General features: G+C 42.8%; 1 protein-coding gene across 4 annotated transcripts in view; it reads left to right on the top strand.

Annotated features, from left to right (window-relative positions):
- The first annotated feature begins 9,560 nt into the window (after positions 1-9,560).
- The window catches only part of FAM135A (family with sequence similarity 135 member A), an 88,515-nt gene continuing 79,394 nt past the window's right edge, over positions 9,561-18,681 (top strand). Inside the window, exon 1 of one of the 4 annotated variants that reach the window (XM_065681446.1) lies at positions 9,561-9,619. The gene's annotated coding sequence lies outside the window, so the exon portion shown is untranslated. Of the gene's footprint in view, positions 9,620-10,180; positions 10,268-18,681 lie in introns of those variants that run through there. The other 3 variants (XM_065681447.1, XM_065681443.1, XM_065681445.1) reach the window with 3 other exon arrangements.

Raw genomic sequence — 18,681 nt, 5'->3', positions numbered from 1 at the left:
GCCATGGGCAGGGACACCTCACACTAAACCATCCCACCCAAGGCTTCATCCAACCTGGCTTTGAACACCGCCAGGGATGGAGCATTCACAACTTCCCTGGGCAACCCATTCCAGTGTCTCACCACCCTAACAGGAAAGAATCTCCTCCTTATATCCAATTTAAACTTCCCCCGTTTAAGTTTTAACCCGTTACCCCTTGTCCTGTCACTACAGTCCCTGATGAAGAGTCCCTCCCCAGCATCCCTATAGGCCCCCTTCAGATACTGGAAGGCTGCTATGAGGTCCCCACGCAGCCTTCTCTTCTCCAGGCTGAACAGCCCCAACTTCCTCAGCCTGTCTTCATACAGGAGGTGCTCCAGTCCCCGATCATCCTCGTGGCCCTCCTCTGGACTTGTTCCAGCAGTTCCATGTCCTTTTTATGTTGAGGACACCAGAACTGCACACAATACTCCAGGTGAGGTGTCACAAGAGCAGAGTAGAGGGGCAGGATCACCTCCTTCGACCTGCTGGTCACACTCCTTTTGATGCAGCCTAGGATACGGTTGGCTTTCTGGGCTGCGAGCGCACACTGCCAGCTCATGTTCATTTTCTCATCAACCAGTATCCTCTTTACCTAATTCTTGGACTCATGCTTAGTTGCCTTGACACCATTAGAATCCCCTGAGTGTGAAGACTTTGAAGAATTGAAGCCATGTTTTATTTCTCCCTTTGGTCCAAACTTGTATCTTGGGGTAATTTTTCCAGCTAAGTAGTTGCATGGTATCAGTCCCGGGTCACTATATCAGTGCACAGGATGGATGGACAACAACTTGTAAAAAAAACCACCATTTTGATCTGATTTTAGCAACAGTTAGTTTGATTTAGCAGAGGCAAGATAAGCTTTTTCAGTGTATATGCATGTGTACATAATGATAGGGAAGATTTGCAAGCATTCAGAAAAAGATCTCTTAATTCAGATTATATTGTGCAGAAGACTAACTGCATGATGTCTGCAAAGAAATTAACACAGCTGGATGTGATGGGCTCTGTGTGTACTTGTACTTACTATACTTTGCAGAAACCCTGTTGCTCATCTATCATCTCTTTCGATATATTCTCTGAGAGGTTAATAGCAGCCTGCTTTGGATCTGGACCAGCAGTAAAGAAAGACACCTGCTGCTGGCCCTGCGGCTCTGGATGGGAAGAGCCAAGGTAATGGCCATTTCAGCTACACCTGCTATGATAAAAAATATAAACAGATGCTTAGACCCAATGTCTGGGCATCCATAAACACGCAGAAAACCAATTATTCTTACCTTCTTGTCCTGGCAACAGTAAAAGCCATGATCTTGCCTGGAACTCTTTTGCTTACCTGAAAATAAAAAAATATTTTCCATAGTACTACTTTAATTATCCTTAAATGAACTCACGGAAGAATCTCATTTGCTTTGCAGCTTTTGGGGCTCATGTTTTCCGGACTATTTTTAGAAGTCGAGGAGCAGAGACATTTGGTTTACTAAGAACTGACACTACCTAAGACTGTGTGTTTATATTCATATTTCTAGGAAAGGTGGCATCTAAAATCCCAGATAATGTGAGACTTGTAACAAAATGAGAAAAAATTACATTTTGTAGCAGACATGGAAAGGGACAAGGACCTTTCTTCCATTTTACTAGTTGGTTGCCAAATTAGTTTTGTATCAGAACTGTCTGAAGCAATACAGTAGCATAAATTTGAACAATAACCTGCAAAACAGTTCTTCTGTATTTGTAAGCAGCAGTATTTGTATGGCTTTTGGTTGTGAGTAGAATTTGTGATGTTCTTGCTTATCCTGCTTTATAAAATGAGTCTAATAGCTTTCCACTTCAGCAGATACCTGAACCAGCTCATATGTGACATAGCTGAAGAGAAAAATTAATAAATGTTCTTCTAACAGAGACACAAGGTGACACACTCCAACACAGCATCATTCGTTTTCCCAAACCTTATACTCACTTTTTCTCCAGGGCAATTGAAATCTATACCACTTTCAGAGTCACAGTGGAGATGAGAAGACTTCAACAGTTAGTTAGAGAAATTTGGAAGTAGACCATCTGTAGTAATAATGAAAGTATTTTCCCTCAGATGCAGTTCCTTTTCACCTTGTAATGACTTTTAATGGTATGCAAAGGCCAGAGACCTTCAGAATAGCTATTTATCATCTAGTAGCCATGAAAAAACCCAATATTTTATTGCAAAAGCTCTTTATTTCCACTGAGTCTGTTGAATGCTGTCTTATACTAGTAAAAAGAAAAAATATAAAAGGTGTCTCTTTTAACTTAGGTGTTTCAGGATGGCATTTCACCTGTGAATTTCCATTTTCATACCTTTCCAATTGTTTTGATCATTTGGATCTTAAAACCCCAACATTTCAGATGTTCTTATTTAAGCAATTGTTCCTCTCTCAGGACATCACTGTTTAATCCAAAATATACATATAGCTGTGGTAGATGTAAATAAGCAACCTGACAGTCTTGAAATTGTGCAACATACTTTCAATTCTGCATTTTTTTAACAGTTGAGGTCCTAAACTTGACAGCAGCTTTGCAAAAAATCAAGGAAAGACCATTGGGATGTCTGGGTGAATTTCTCATTCTAAGCAAATATAAAATAGGATAAATGAAATAGAAAATATTTCACAGCTATTTGTATATAAAACCTAATATTAAAACATTTTTAAAATCAACAGTATCATAGATTTGAAATTATCTACAATTGCTCTACTCCATGCTTTAGAAACTTCATTGTTGACTGAAAGATGTTAGAGACCAAAAAGGTACACATTGCTCTTAACACATTTCCACCAACAAAGCTGTATTTTCAGGAAATCAGGTAATTATCTGAGGCATAGGCTTCACTTCACCTTCAAATCTCAATAAAGTCTTGCTTTTTTGCTTTTCTTTTTGTGGCTGTAATTCCAATGGTGGGGATCTCTTGTATCAGTCCTACAACAAACCTGTACAGCAGTCATGTTCCTAAAGCCTGTGGCCTCAGGGCATACATGACTGTTTAAGTCCTTGACTAACACAAAGGACTGAGCAAATCATGACTGAATCCCAATAGGTTTCTCTTCTCTTTTCTTCATGCTTGTTACACCATACCCCTCTTCTGTTTTCAAGCTTATGAGAGCTGAGAGCTCATTTTAACCATCGGTCACGTGCTGTAGAATAAATCCATATGGTACTGCTGGGCTCTCCAGCTCTCAGAAGCATATACTCGCATTCTAAAAAGAATAACAGCAAATCTCATACTACATAATCAGACAAAAGTTTGGGAAAGATACTGTACAGAAAAGAAAATGATAAATAGCAACATGGAAAGTTGGGGAAAAGCATCTAGCTGAATATTTTAATCACTGGCTTTAGGTTTGGTCTTAACAATTTTCATTTCTATTTCAGAAGCAAAACCAAACAATATATTAATGAATATTAGAAAATATATCCAAATTAAGAAAAACAATCAGCACAAAGAAACTAGCTATATGACTGGTAGAAATAAACAAACACGGAGTTCAGAAAAATGCAAGCAAATACAAGAGAGAAAATACTTAAAGTAGGTTTACAAGAAATCTGGAGAGGAACTTTTTACATGGGCATGTAGTCACAGGACAAGGGGGAATGGCTTTAAACTGAAATAGCAGAGATTTAGATTAGATACTAGAAAAAAAATCTTTACCTGGAGAGCGGTGAGGCACTGGAACAAGTTGCCTGGAGAAGTTGTGGTTGCTTCATCCCCAGCAGAGTTCAAGATTGGATGCGTCTTTGAGCAACCTGGTGTAGTGGAAGGTGTCCCTGCCTGTAGCAGGGAGATTGGAACTAGGTGATCTTTAAGGTCCCTTCCAACACAAACCATTCTGTGATACTCCAAAATATCATGGATTTGGCAATAGGTATAAAGTTGTCCTTGAAGGTCTCATTTGATATTGTCAAAATTGGAAAGAACTCAGACCGTCACCAAATGAAGTGATCTTATGAGAATGGCTGATAGTCCTAAACTTGTGCAGCTCAACATGATAAAGCAGTGTTTTCTGGTGGGAACATCAGTATTGACACTACTCAACAGAGACTGTAACAAGAGAACCGTTAATGCTAAGTGCAAAGACTCAGTATTAAGTTGGGACCTGTTAGGCTATGGGATATTCTTCCACCAGCCAGGTCAGTAGGCTCCAAGGCAAAAATCACTGACCTGACTGCAGGTGACCTACAAGGGTGCTGGAGACGGACTCTTCACTAGGGACTGTAGTGATAGGACAAGGGGAAATGGGTTGAAACTTAAAACAGGGGAAGTTTAGATTGGATATAAGGAGGAAGTTCTTTCCTGTTAGGGTGGTGAGGCACTGGAATACGCTGCCCAGGGAGATTGTGAGTGCTCCATCCCTGGTAGTGATCAGGGCCAGGTTGGATGAAGCCTTGAGTGGGATGGTTTAGTGTGAGGTGTCCCTGCCCATGGCAGGGGGGTTGGAACTAGATGATCTTGAGGTCCTTTCCAACCCTAACTGTTCTATGATTCTATGATTCTAAAACAGTTTCCACAGGCTCTATGGAAGAGCATACCCATACCCTGCAAATGGGCACTTAGGTTTCATCACTGTCTAAGAGAACTTCCTCTGAAAGTACTGCTATTGCACTGTGGAAAGGTGTAACTATTTCCTATTGCTGCTTTCCTACAAAGGACAAGAAATAAAATGGTTAGATTGAGATACTTAGGTTTGGTACATCGTAACTTGCTAAAGAGGAAGTTAATGCCAATTTCCCTATTGGCTTTGACTTGATGAACACTAATACACTGTGCCCTTGACTCTTGCAGTTCTGTTTTACTAACTTGTAAAGAAAAGCAAAACTAAATGCAGTTCTCTCTGTAGAATCTTTCTTCCCCAGCATTTCTGACTGACTGTAGGCATTTTTTGCCAGGGTTCTATGAACTATATTTCTTCCATATCCTTGTTTCTCCTGTTTTTGAAGGATAATTAACATGCTGCATTTAAAATCTTTTTCTGCAAGCTGTCTTCTCATGCTTTCTCTCCTTCCCTTTTCCCTTTTTGAATGAACTTCCTTTGGATCATTTCCTCTCCCTCCCCAACTTCAACCTGTTATTGTTGATCTCCTTACATCAATTCTGTTCCCATCTTTACTTGCTCATTTCCAACACGTGTGTCCATCCATTTAATCCTGTCCCTAGCCACTCTGACACCTCCTGAAGGTTCCTTATTTAAAGTCAGTGCGTCTAAACCTAAAATCCTGCTACTACCTCTGAAACAACTGACTACAGCAGTGGTGTGAAAAGTTCCCTATATCACTGTTGGAAGGCAGTGTTTTAAAAAAGCAAGTTCCTTATTTCTGCATTAACCTAACAGCATGCAAGCTAACGGTAGCTGCAGCAGCAAGATCCCCATTTTGAGCAGCCTCCGCTGACAAGTGGAGGTCAATCCTTTAAATCCTGTACCCACCCTTTTATATCTCCAGATTGTTCTCTGTACATGATTCATGATTCTTCACCCCTTTTGCTTTGCAATCCCCAAATGATCAAAAAATTTCATTATTTGTCATATGAGGAAACAATCAGGGCTGTTAAAAATGAGCTTTTAACCAATCTTCTGTGAATCTCATAACTATATATATTGCACCCATTTATTATGTAATAAAGTTTAAAAGCTAATTTTAGATTGTACTGATCAAGTTCTTTAAAGCAAAAAAATCCCACATTGCAATTGTAATGCTTTCTATTTTAGCAGCATACTAGTTTAATTATGATTTTGTAATTATATCTTCTGATGAGAACTCTGCAGTCCCTTGCAGTACACAAAAGCATCTTTTCATTCACTGTTTTCAACACACAGTTATCAAAATGTTCTCAAGATGTAATTAGTTTCTCTGTTTTCTTATGATTAAAGCCATTGCAGAGGATGTTTCTCACAAATCTGTTATCTGAAAATGAACATGCTCAGTGCTGTGTATCCTATATCTGGATATTCATTTGGGGCACACAGCCAAATCTGGCAGTTGTCTAGAATTTTATTTTCATTGAGCAATCAGTTGAACGTTCATTCAGCATTTTTCTATATTTTGACAGCAAAGAAACACAATCAACAGCTGCTTCTCTGTCAGGAATCGTTCCTCCACTCACACTAACTCCATTTTAAACCCTAGGCACATGAACCATGATACAAAGTTGACTCAAAATCTGGCAATCTTTGTCACCCTATTCTGTATCAAATTTTTTCTTCCCTGGTAATTTTTCTGAGATTCAACATTTCTCTTTGCCCACCTCTGTACATTTCTCAGCAAAACTGTTTTCTCTGTTTATTTACTCCAGACTCTTCTTGAATGGCCTCCTGATACACCAACCACTCGTGCACACTGTTCCCAAGCTTCCTTGCCAGAAGATCCTTTGTGTTTTCTTCTCTCAGGAACCAAGATGAAGCTTCACCCAATTTCCCAAGACGTACAAGGCTCCACTCTGCATCTTCTCTATGCATAATATAGTGCTATACTATGCACTGGAGTGGTGTAGAGAGATCCCCGGGTTATCACTGCTCAGAGCTGCCCTGAAACTGGAAGCAGTGCAGTTGCTTTCACATAGTATAACATCTGAGTTCAGTCCTGCTTCTCAGTTCATCTGCTGGTGGCTAAACAGCTTTTGTTTCCTAGTCTGTACACGTTTGGTGCTATCTAGAGGATACAAACCAGTATTAGTGATGTATTGAGCCATACACACATACCCATAAATCTGGGAACTATTCTTCTAAAAAAATCCTGTACTACTGAAAATACTCAGCAATATGAGCTTAGGATTTAATTTAATTTCCCATAGGGAAGAGAGCCTCAGCAGAACTCAAATAGCAGAAGTGGGCTTCTAGGGTCTCCCGCATCATACCTAAGCAATGAATTAGGTCTCTGCGGAGGTTGTTAGTGAGGGTAATCCATAACTTCCCAATCAGGACCTCTGAACTGCAATGCTTACCAGTGCATCAGTCTTGAGCACGGTACCCATTTTGTTCTTATGTTTCTATATACAACACTCAAACTCAAAAACTTTGTTTCTGGAAACGAAGGCAGCTTTGCACAGAGACTGCTCCAAAAGGTTGTCTTCACTCAGAAGAGCTGTCTGACTATCTTTCTTTACATGAACAAACAGGGGGGCACAAGAATGCCATGAGGGGCGCAGCGGACACCATCCCGTAAGACAGTATTCACTGCCACATGCAAGAGAAGGGCATCAGCAGTTGGACTGATTGATGGCAGATCTTCACAAGTGGATTTTGGTGAGGGAGCAAATTAGATTTCTCTAATGGGAGCTCTGCCATTTATGGGAACAAGCTGCCAGTTTTCTGGTCATATCATAGAGGAAAAGACTGTTGCCAAGAAATGCTCTCCCCATTTAATGGGAAAGAAGCCTGCAGGATACATTTTCCTAATAGAAGTCCAGGCAAGGCTTAGGAGAGATAAAATAACAAAAATAATGAGTCTGACCAGTATTTATCTGTGCAAATACATAAAGCCCATCCAAACTCTCAGCCTGGCCTTTGGACTACTCAGAAACCAGAATATCTTCGGGAAAATCTGGCTCTTGATCTAGAGGCACTATCTGGTGTTGAGCATCTTTTAGTAGTACAAAACTACCACTACTACAAAACTACTAACTTGAGTTAGTACAGAACTCCTGTATTTCTGAGACAAGTTTGAGGTGTGCCATGGTTAGGCTTGGTGGGGCCTTTTGTGAGCCACACACAAACTACTGCAGTATGCTTTTGGTAGGCCAGAACTCACTCTGTGGGACCACAAAGCAGTTACTCAAGCCTACCCTGAAACAACACAGGGCAAAAAATGCGAAACAGCAGTCATATATTTTCTGGTTCAAGGATCAATACTGATGCTTTCAAAACTGCCTTTTTTAAAAAGCCTGGAGGCACTTGCATGGCCCTGATAAATCAGATGCAGGTTTCATCTTAATCATTAACCTCCTGTGAACTGGGATTTCTTTCACAAAAATTAAATTCCCTGATAGCCATGAGTTCAGCCTGCAGTACTGACAGTGATCGGTACAATCTCAATCCGATGTCACACAAACATACTGGTGCTAGGAGCTCTCATAATGTCTACAAAGCCAGTCTTGGTACTTCATGGTGATCGGCATCTCATCCCTCTGTCATTTATCCCAGCATCACCTGGGCTTCCTGCTATCACACTTAGTTACCTGTCTGCATTTTTGGATGCTAAATCACTCAGAGACAAAACTACTGAAAGAACCCTATCCGCAGACTAAGGGATCAAATTCAACATTGCTGGCCACCTGACTGGCCTGAAAGACTCCCTAAACTAAAGCAAGTCTACTGCTTTGTAACCACTCTGAAAACAGCTACAGGCTTAGGTTCGGCTTTCAGATAGGAAGCCCATGTTGGAGTCTGAAAAACTATCCAAGTTTTCTCCAAATCCAAGATTTTTCTTTTTTTTTTTTTTTTTTTTTCAGATGAAGGCAAGCTGCTGGAAGTGAAAGAACAGCTTTTTGGTTTTTTGGTGTTTTTTTTTTTTTTTCCAGACAGACCATAATTTTGTTTTCGGTAGTTCTCTGAGCCAACTAACTTCGAGCTATGCATCACACTTGTTAATGACTGCAGTACCCAGCATGTCTCCTCTTCAAAGACTATCAATTTTATTACTGCATCTTATAGCCGATTTACTTGTATTTTGCTATCATGTACTGCTAAAACGGTATTGCAGAAACGAGAACTTTTTCCCCGTAAGGGCTTAAAAACAGCTCATTATCCCCACTCCCGCACTCGGTCAGGTGGGCCCGACCTCTGTTGCACTCTTAGCCTCTACACAGCAGCGCGGTAGCTCCATGCCAAGGCCAGAGCACAGGGTCCCGGAGGAGCGCACTAGGTGCCCAGGAAGAGAAAGAGGCCTCCTCCGCCTTCCAGTACCCGCCATGAAGAGAGCTCTGAGGGAACGGAGCTATGGTGGAAAGCAGCCAGGGGCAAGCCATCCGTGAGTTACGGCCCGGCCCGGCAGCCAGCCCGGGGGCTGCCGGCTTTTCCCCTCCGGGGCCGCCCCAGTCCGGCCCCGCGGAGCCGCAGGAGGAGCCCGAGCCGCGGCCCGGTGGGGCAGCAGGGGGAGCCCGAGGCAGCGGCGCAGCGAGCCGGGGCTCCGGCTGCCAGCACCGGCCGCGGGGGCCTTGCGGGAGGCTCGTCAGAGGCGCAGGCGAAGCGGAACGCCCGGCGCAGAAGCCGGGGATGCGGCTGCCGCGGGGTTCGCCGCCGCCGGCCTGTGCCTAACGTGGAGCGCAGCCCCCCGTCGGCAGCTGCGAGGCTGCGGCACCCAGCAGGCTCCGGCACCCGCCGCCCCTCAGTGCCGGCGAGCAGGAAGCGGCGCTCGGCCGGCGCGGCCGGCGCCTAGCGCCCCCCCCCTCTCCCCCCGCCACTCCCCGCCCAGTGCAGAGCGGGCGCCGGCGGCAGGGCCCGCCGCGGGAGCAGCAGGCGCTGGCGTCGGATGCCTGCGCTACGCCATCCCGGTGCTGTCGCGGCCTGGACTCCGAAGGGAGCGCGGGCGAGGAGGAGGCGGCGGGCGATCGGCGGGCAGCGGCGGCCGCTCTTTTGTGTCCCAGGTCGGTGCCGGGGGAGCGGCGAGAAGGCACGGGGGCCCTGAGGGAGAGGGGCAGGGTGGGATGGGACGTCCGGCGGAGCGCGTCCAGGCCCTTCCCATGGGGCTGCGGTGGGGCCGGCGGGCGCCAGGCGCGCCCCTCCGTGCCCTGGCTGTGCCCGCCGCGGGCATGGCGGTTGGGGGGCTTGTTTGTGTCAGGCTGACCGCGCTCCCCGGCAGCAAAACTCCGCGAGCTTCTCCGCAGCCCGGCCTGGGGAAGGGGGGAGCGGCGAGGCGGAGCGGGGGGCTGGCGGCCGCCCGGGGGCTATACCAGTTCAGCCGTGGGGCGGGGGACGCCGTCGTCCCCCGGCTTGTCCCTTCTGGCTCCTCGCCTGCCACGGCGTCCCCCCCGGGCCGGGGGCGGCGTGTGGCCGCCGGGAGTGGCTTGTGGCGGGGGAAGTTTCAGCTCGGGCACCGTGTCGCCGCTGTTGATTGTTTATCGCTGTGAGGCGGCGCCGAAAATAGGTCAGAAACAACGTCCACCCAGTCTTCTCCGTGAAGTGCTGCTCGAGTACCGGCCGCGGTGCTGGGGCAGTCGGAGGCGTTGCTGCCTTCTCCCTCCTTGCCTTCCTAAGAAATGACGGATTCTCCCAGCGTTTGAAACAGTGCTTGTGTGGGTTTTCATTTGTTTATATGTTTTAATGTCGTTTCTTCGTGCGGTATGGAAAGTTGCCGGCCGACCTTAGAAATAGCTGCTGGCTATTTCCTGGTGCTCGGAGGGCGGTACAGACGCCTCCGCCACCACCGCCGCCGGCCGCCGTTGCCCGCCGTGGCTTTGCGGGCCCACTCCGAACCGAGCCGAGCCGAGGAAAATCCTGTTTCTCCCCTCGGAGCAGCGGCTGTGCGCTGCGGTGTGTGCGGCAGGGCAGTATGTGTGTGAGGCTGGGCGCCGCAGCTACTCGGTGCCTGCTCTCAGCAGATGCTCGCTACTCCTGTTACCATCCGTAGGGGTGAAATACCCTCAGGACGCTAACGGCAGAATTTGCATGATGTGTAAGCGCTCTCGTGGAAATAAGCTTTTCTTTCTGTTTGGTGGTGGTTTAAGCAAAATAGAATTTACTTGAAAACTTTATTTAATGATTATGTGCTGCAGACATGCCACTTGGAAGAGACATTTCATAGCATAACATGTTAAAAAATTATAACTGGGGGGAATTTACAGTCATGTTGGTATTGTAAGTAAAGAGGTGTTTAAGCCAACTTCGCGTTTATGTTCTTACAATGGGTTCTTCTCAGTGAAAGATAAACTTCTGTTTGAAGTCTTCTGTTTTGTCAAGAAAGTGTCCGTAAACGTCTGTTTTCTTCTACTAGAGTTTGTTTTACAAAGATTTCAGTCAGTTAGCTTGCTGTTGTTTCATACATGGGAAAAGCCTGAGCTAAAACCTGCGTACACTTTTTTTCTTGTTTGCTGGACTGAAAGCAAGCAGGGAATGCTACTGGGTGTGGGCTTTATTACTTTGGAAGGGAATGTATTACATTTTCATCCCTAAAATATCTCTTACTTAGCATTTTGATTGTGAAGAAAAAGCTGCTTGGCCCTTGGTAAATGATAACCGTCCCCGTCCAAACCTAGTTCAGTAAAATTGTGTTTTGCTGGCAGTTTATGGCTTTTTTTCAGGATGTAAGAATGCTGGGTTTGTGGAGGAGCAAATCAGGTACTTCAGCATAGTTTTAATTATTTCAGTCAACAATTCATTGAGCATTAGAACTGAAAATAGTGTTTTGTAGCAAATGAACAATAATCCAGGCTCTGTCTCTGTCTTTGTGAATACTTTGCATGAATGAAACGCAGAATCATCTTGCTTTCTTTCCTCCATTTGACTGTGCCAATAGTCCCAGTCTGAGTAGCTGGATTTGGTGTGTCAGAGCACAGCTGTAAATCTTAGTCGATGGTTTCCTTGGATGGACCAACTTGTTCTCCTTTTCCTGCCTTTTTCTTTTTTTTTTTTCTCTTTTTTTTTTTTTTTCCCCTGTAAGCAGCATAAATCAATTCTTATTTTTTTCCAGTAATCAATAAAAATCAGATTTTTATGTCATTCAAGCTCATTCTTTGGAAGGCTTTAAATTTCCCTTATATTAAATACAGTCCTACAAACCTGGTAAGAATTGACTGATATAATATGTGAAAATACTAGTTTTGTTCTTGAATTAATACTTATCAAGAAAATTGATCTGTTAACCTTCACTTCAGATTACAGTTGGTATAACTGGCCTGGTTAGGGTTTGGCATGCACAGTAATCAATAATAGTAAAGTGCACACAGCAACCGAAATCCGTCTTCAAAACTTCTTTGGAAAATGTGTCAGACAACACATTTGTTGGTTCAGTTTAATTCCATTGCTATAGAACTTAGTTCAGCACAACCTCAAAAATAACATCACTGGTTCTGTTCAGGTTTCAGAAGAGCAGGTGTCTCTTCTGAAGCCAGTGAATCCCCAGTAATGGATCTGAAACTGTTACCTGGCACTCTCCTTTTTTTTGGTTTTAATGTTTCCCTTGGAAGTACCAGGGTTCCAAAGCCCAGTTCGGGAGTTGTTTTTTGTATTTTTATCCCACACAGTGAACACAGTTTCTAAGCAGGGAGAAATGTGACAATTGAGATCCATTGCTCTCTCTAGCTCTCCCTGTTGATTTTGCTACTTGGTTCTCCACTGAGGAAGACTCTGACAAGTCCTGGTGGACTTCACTGTAGTGGTTTTAAGATGTTGTAAACAACCTGCAGCAGGATGTGTCTATCAGTATCTCACTCTCACCAGGTTATAGTCCAGTGTTTTGGTGCAATCTTCTCTTTGAGGGTGCTAGAAGTTATTAGAATGGGATATGTATGCCACAACGATCTGGCTGGCTGTGGAGGTATATAGGAAAGCAAATTCTGGCAGAAAGGTGATGCAGATTACTGAGTGACAAGGTTTTGAGCTGCTGCAGGTAAAGATACGGGAGTCCTGCCTAGGCTCTGACTTTTGCAGTGTTACTTCTTTGAAGAGAACCTAGCTGTCTTCGCCAGCCTAGGAGGCAGCACCTGAATGTTTCTTAATGCAGTGCTGAGTACTGGTGTCTGTGTCCTTCTCTGGGCCTGGGTGCTGTCCTGAACAAATGCGAAAGTTAAACTGTTTCCAAAGGTGGACCTCAGTGTGAGAATTATAATGGTTGACAGTTCTTGTGCTGTTGACCTTGTTTCAGTGTCTGAAGTTATTATTGATGTGGACCAGTGCTTCTCACCCCTGCTTTCTTCTTTTTCTTCAAAGCATAATGATGCTTTGTGTTTTCTTTCTTGAAATCCTTTCATTCTTTCTCAGCCCCCATCCCTACAGACTGTGGGATAGGCTTGGTAGAATATACCCTCTTGTTAACAAAGGTGGAAGGTTGCACCCTTTTCCTCCATGTGGAAAAATACAGTCTCACTAGAGCTTTAATTGTTTTCCTGACAGGATAGATGAGTAGCATCTGTGCACTGACCAGCAATTGTTCCTGATGGATATTTGTTTTGCCAGCATGCTGTTGTATGTCAGGTACCTCTGCCAAGCCCTGGGCTCAGGGAGCTTGTAGCCAAAATAAGTATCCCTGTGAAGTACCAGCACATTCAATTTCTCTTTTGGCTAAACTATGAGTTTAACTTAAAGAGTTTCTTGAATTACAAATTGTTTAATCTTGCATTTATTTTCCCTCCTGTTGAAGCAGCTTGGAAAATGTGATTTTTAAATTTTTTTCCTAATTCTTTTTTTTTTCTTTTTTTTTTTTTTAATTAAAAGTTTGTTTATATAGAAACCTTCAAATGCTTTGTGTATAGGATGTAGGATCCTATATAGGAACTTCCAAGTCACAATCTTGCTGTTTTAGATCGGGAGTGAGACACGGCTTGACTGGTTAAATCCACATAAAAGCCACTGTTTCTTGTCCTTGTGAGCTTGGTACGACCAGACTGTGTTTCTGAATAAATGCTACTTCTGTGTTTTTCAGCCACAGCCAGGCAAACCACTGAAGTATGTCCTTACACTTTGCCAACATTCGTGCACTGTGTGTTTTCTGTCAGGCAAGACATGTGCTTTTTTGTTTGTTTAAGCATCTGCTGATTTTGGCTTGCTCTAGTGTTTTACCAGGAACCTTTTGATCACTTTCATTCATAGTATACATCTCCTGAAGTATTGTGTATAGAAAACTACATAGCTGTAGAAGTATGAACATAACAGTTAAATATTTATGCATTCATTTCTAGTAAAAGCACTTGGTATGTTAGTAGTGCAGTGTCACTGATATTTGTAGGAGTCTGTTGTACAAATTGTTTTCCTCAAAGAACAATACATGGAACATTTGAAGTAACAAGAGTACACAACAGAGTATACAAGAAAAAAGGGGGGAAATAAGTTTGATGTAGTCTGGGGTCAGGGAGAAGTCAGGTGAGCCAACTGTGTTTACTCCAAACAGGAAATCGGTGACAGCACTATTCTTGGAAAGAACAGGCAGAGAAATAAGGAACAGAATGAAACCTCACAGTGCAACTTACAAGCGGAACAAAAGGTGCAAATGCTAAAGTAGACTGAAAGGAAATCAGCTCTGGTTTTCGTTAGATGGTTCCAGTTTCCAGTGCTATCTTTTTTTTTTTTTTTTTTTAATTAATTTTTCTGTAGAGGTTTTGGAATTGGAAACTTTTTTCAGTACTAAGAATCTTGAACTTCATATTTTGCAAGCAGTTTTATTGGAAATAAAAAGTTTCCCTTATCAATATTTCTTACTAAAAACAAATTTTAGATTTCCCCATTTCTGAATTGCATGGCTAGTACCAGGAAAATTGCAAAGTTACTTTTTACTACTTTTAATTTTCAAATGAAAAATTATAAATTTGTTACCTGTAATACTGTATAATTATGTATGTAATACAGTATAATTATGTATGAACATATATGTACTGAATAGTTTGCTGAATCTCATTTAGAAAATAAGTCACAAACCTGCGCATACCACACTGTGAAATTCTTGTAATTAAGAATTCTGCAGCATTCATCAGTTGTGCAGGAAGCTTCTACACTTCACTTCTGACATATTGAAATAATAAACTGGCTTGTTTTTCACATCTAGCTCTGCTTAGTATAGTAACAAGCTTGTTCACGTGCTGTAACTTCATGAATCTATCACTGTTAGTGATAAAGGCATAGATCATTCATTACCTATTGGGTACAGGATGTCAAGCTATGATAAGCTTATCACACTTTCTAGCTATAAAATAAACTGACTTCTCTTTATGCTTTAGATGATTTTCTAAAGTTAATAAGCAAGGTTTCTCATTAAATTTTCATATCAGAATGGCTTGCAGTTTATCGTTTATCTTTTTTCTATTCAAAGTTGCACCAGAAATGTAATAGTATTTACTCTTCTGCTGGCTTAGGAAGTATTATTCAAGAAACTGCACTTTCTTCCCAGGCTGTCAGTTCAGTTGTCACCTGACAGTTTCTCTGCATAATGATTGTATATTTCCATGTAAAAAAAAATCCGTCTAGTGTAATTAATATTGGTGTCTAGTAGTAGTAGATGTATTTGCATATCTGGTGCTTTTAAATTACAGTATATATTGCTTACCTGCTTATATATATGGTCCATCTAGTTATCTACAGATGATATGTTTCTATAAATATATTTTTTAAAAAAGTTTTTCTGAGTTTTCTGGGCAAACTCTGAGGCTGTACCAGCTATTGGATAATTCTAGGGCCAATGGTTTCGTTCACCTCTGACCTTAAACCTTTTACCTCAGTGAAATAATTCAGATCAAAATGTGCCGAGATACTGGGAGTATTTTAAGTGCGAAAACGATGCATAGATAGTAGAAAACTATCTGTACTTTACTGCTTTACATGTAAAACAGCATTGAGGAAAAAACCTTTTAACAGTGGGGGTCAATACTACACCTCAAGAGTTGGATTTCCAAGTTCTCAGACATTCTGTCAGGCTGGACTTCTCTTTCTAATGAAAACCCTTGCTGCTGGGGCAGAAGCTCTGAGCTACTGAGTTTCACCTGCTGTTAATTTTACTTAAGAGATGACCTTTTCTGTGGAAAGTACATTGAACGGCTCTGAAGTAAATTTGAATGCCAGCTAATGCTACAGATGTTTGGTGTAGATTTGGGTTGGTGACTACAGGCTCTAAAAGATGTGTACCTGCCTTTTAACTCATGAAAGGTGTAACAACTGTGAAGAGTTTAGATGGAAAGATGAATTTTCATGACTGGCTAGTATGGTCAGCTGTCGGTTTGTCCTTCTAAGGTAGGGAACTAGGACCTGTTTGAAAACAAACCAGCTACACTATCGGCATGGTATGGAAAAGCCTCTGATGAGTTTGGTTCTTGGTTGTTGGGTCTTTTTCCACTGGATGTGTTATGTTCTATTTAATAGGTTTTTTTGCTTGTAGCAAGTTTGAAAGTGGCATATAAGGGATTTAATGGTAACCAAACATTAGTACAAGAATTTCTGACTAAATATGACAAGGAAACGGTAGGAGAAAATGAGTGAACAAAGCCTGTCCCGTATATAACATTTGACAAAAATCATTTATGTATTATTGGTGATAAGTTAATTCAAAAATCAGTTTACTGCTCTGTTTTGATGTAACCTTTCAAGTATTCCCATTGAAGCTACTGAAGGTGATCATTAGATTTCTTCTATTTTGAATGTGTAATTTCAGAAACAGAACTATGCCATTTTAGGTTTGTGTCAGTTACTTAGTGGTTTCTCATGCAGCAGCCTTGTTCTGCCAGTTAAATGCCACACAGAGTTTAACTGACAGAGGGGCACAAAGCCTTCAAGCCACAGAATAAACAAAAGCAAAACTTCAATTTGATAAGGCTGTTACATCTGTCTAATAGCAACCCTTTAAGCAACTTCTATTTTGGCACTATAGTGAGGGGGGAAGCAGCACCAGCCATGTGTCTCTTTTCCTCCATGACAGGAAGTGGAAGAGCCCTCCTTTAGGAACAATAGTTCCTGTCCCCCAGCACCGATCTGTCAGTTGGTAACTGTGAGAAGAGCATGGTTCTGGGGCTGTTTGGGCAGAGAGCTGCTGGAAGCCACTCGGCTTTCCAGCCTCCCATGGCTCCTTCAGGAAAGAAACGTCCCAGACAGGGTTGTGAGGGCAGGTTCCCAGGTGAGTGGTTGCCTCCCTGGAAGGCTGAGCTGTGAGGAGGGAGCAGGACAAGCCCTGCTGAGCCGGGGAAAGGTTAGGCTGGGCTGGCACTTGGGCTCTGGGACTATGTCCTTCCCTGAGGGGGAGGAGTACTGTCTCCTTCCCCTTTCAATTTGCAAAAGTAAATATAAGGAAGAAATGGAGGGTATTTTACCTCAGGAATGCCTGTGAGAAGGGGCAGTTTCTCTCACCCTGCCACTTAAACTGCTTTGCTGCACTGAGGCCATGGCCTGAGGAGATGGGCATGCTTGGGGAACGGCTGGTCAGAGGATCCACTGTGTGCTGCTGCTCACCTTCCCTTCCCTGTCGCTGTGATGGCGCTGCTATTTGTGGAACTGTGCTTTGAAACAGGATAAGGAAGTGATCTGATCAAGCCCTGCAAAAATAGAGTATTCTAAAATGGTAACAAATTCATTTTAAAATGCTGTCCCACGAAAACTGTGTTGGCAGTGTTGCAGGGGCGATGAGCTGATGCTGTGAAGATGGGAACGAGCACCTGGGGAAGGAACTTCTGAAGCTGCTGATGGTGTGGAAGACTTTGTGTAGTTTCATGGCCAAAGCTGGCTGAAATTCTTGCTGTGCCTTTGGTCACTTCTTCAGAGTTAGATATTAATACTGGCTTAGTCTTTCAGAGGTATCAGTGCAGCTGTTTGTGGAAGCTGTACTGCTTTAAATCAGTGAAATGTTGCAGTTTAAACTGAAAACAAACAAACCAGCCAAAAAAATTCACAGGGTAACCTCCAAAATATCCGTAAAGGTTTATTGTGATGGTGGTAGGCTTTTTGCCCACCCCAGCTGCCAGCACAGTTACAGAGATGACTGTTCGTGGGGTGGGCGGAAGCAAGTCTCCAAGGATAGCAGAGGGAAATCCTTTGAAGACTTTGCTGCTGGTAATATATAATGTGCTGTTTTATTACTGTGCTTACTGACATCCATTCTTCATGTAACATATATGCTGAGCTGTGCTCAGTTTGTTCAAGCTGCCATCACAGTTGTTCACTGCTCCTGGTCAGTGCCTTCTTTACTTGACTCTTGTTTCTTCAGAAACTTCCTTTGCTGAGCATTTGTCCATCAAAAAGCACAAAAGCACATAAAGTACTGTGTTTAGTCCCGTCTCTTCTAAAGCAGATGAAGGAAAGCAGGGAGTGGTTTAATTTTATTTTTGGGTTGGGAGTGTGTGTTCTTGGTTGGTTGGTTTTGTTGTATTGTTTGTTTGTTTTTCCTAGTAGCTGGTGGGTCAGATCTGGTTTCTGCCAGGCTCCAACGGTACAAAAGAAGGTGAGGGACATCAAGGATAGAGCCCTAAAATCTGGTGCTTGACTGGTTTTGGTAATAGCTAAGTAAACTTACAAAGCTAGAAATTTTTCAACTTGATGATGCTTTTAGATTTGGAGATGAGGAGGGAATAATTTGCTGGAGCTGCTGCCTGAGGTTGGCAGAGAAAAGTATAGCTCTTTCTCACCTGGTCAGTATGAAGATAAGCAAGCAGCAAGAGCTTGAAGTCTTGCACCAAACTGACATGTAGGTGTTTGATACCGTATGTTCTTGTAAAGCTTTAATGCACATTCTGAAATACTTTCCTGTGTCCACGTTAGGTCACTGCTTGCAATGGCAGTCTGCTTAAATGCCTTTCAGCCTTATGCTTGTATCATACAACCATAACTAAATTGTGCTTTGTACTAGACTAATACAGATTTGACTTTAAAATTAATGTGTGTTTTGTGGACAAGAAGAGTTGCAGGGAGGGTCTTAGAAGACCTGTAGTCAGAAAATCATGAACAAAGGAAGAAAAAAACAAGAATCTGTGACATTTATCTGGTGAGTGGCAGTGGACAGAAATTATGAGAAGATGAAATCAGT

Source organism: Lathamus discolor, chromosome 5, assembly GCF_037157495.1.
Source record: "Lathamus discolor isolate bLatDis1 chromosome 5, bLatDis1.hap1, whole genome shotgun sequence".
Lineage (NCBI taxonomy): Eukaryota > Metazoa > Chordata > Aves > Psittaciformes > Psittacidae > Lathamus > Lathamus discolor.
The sequence above is the reverse complement of the archived record's forward strand: the minus strand, read 5'-3'. Positions and strand labels throughout refer to the sequence as shown.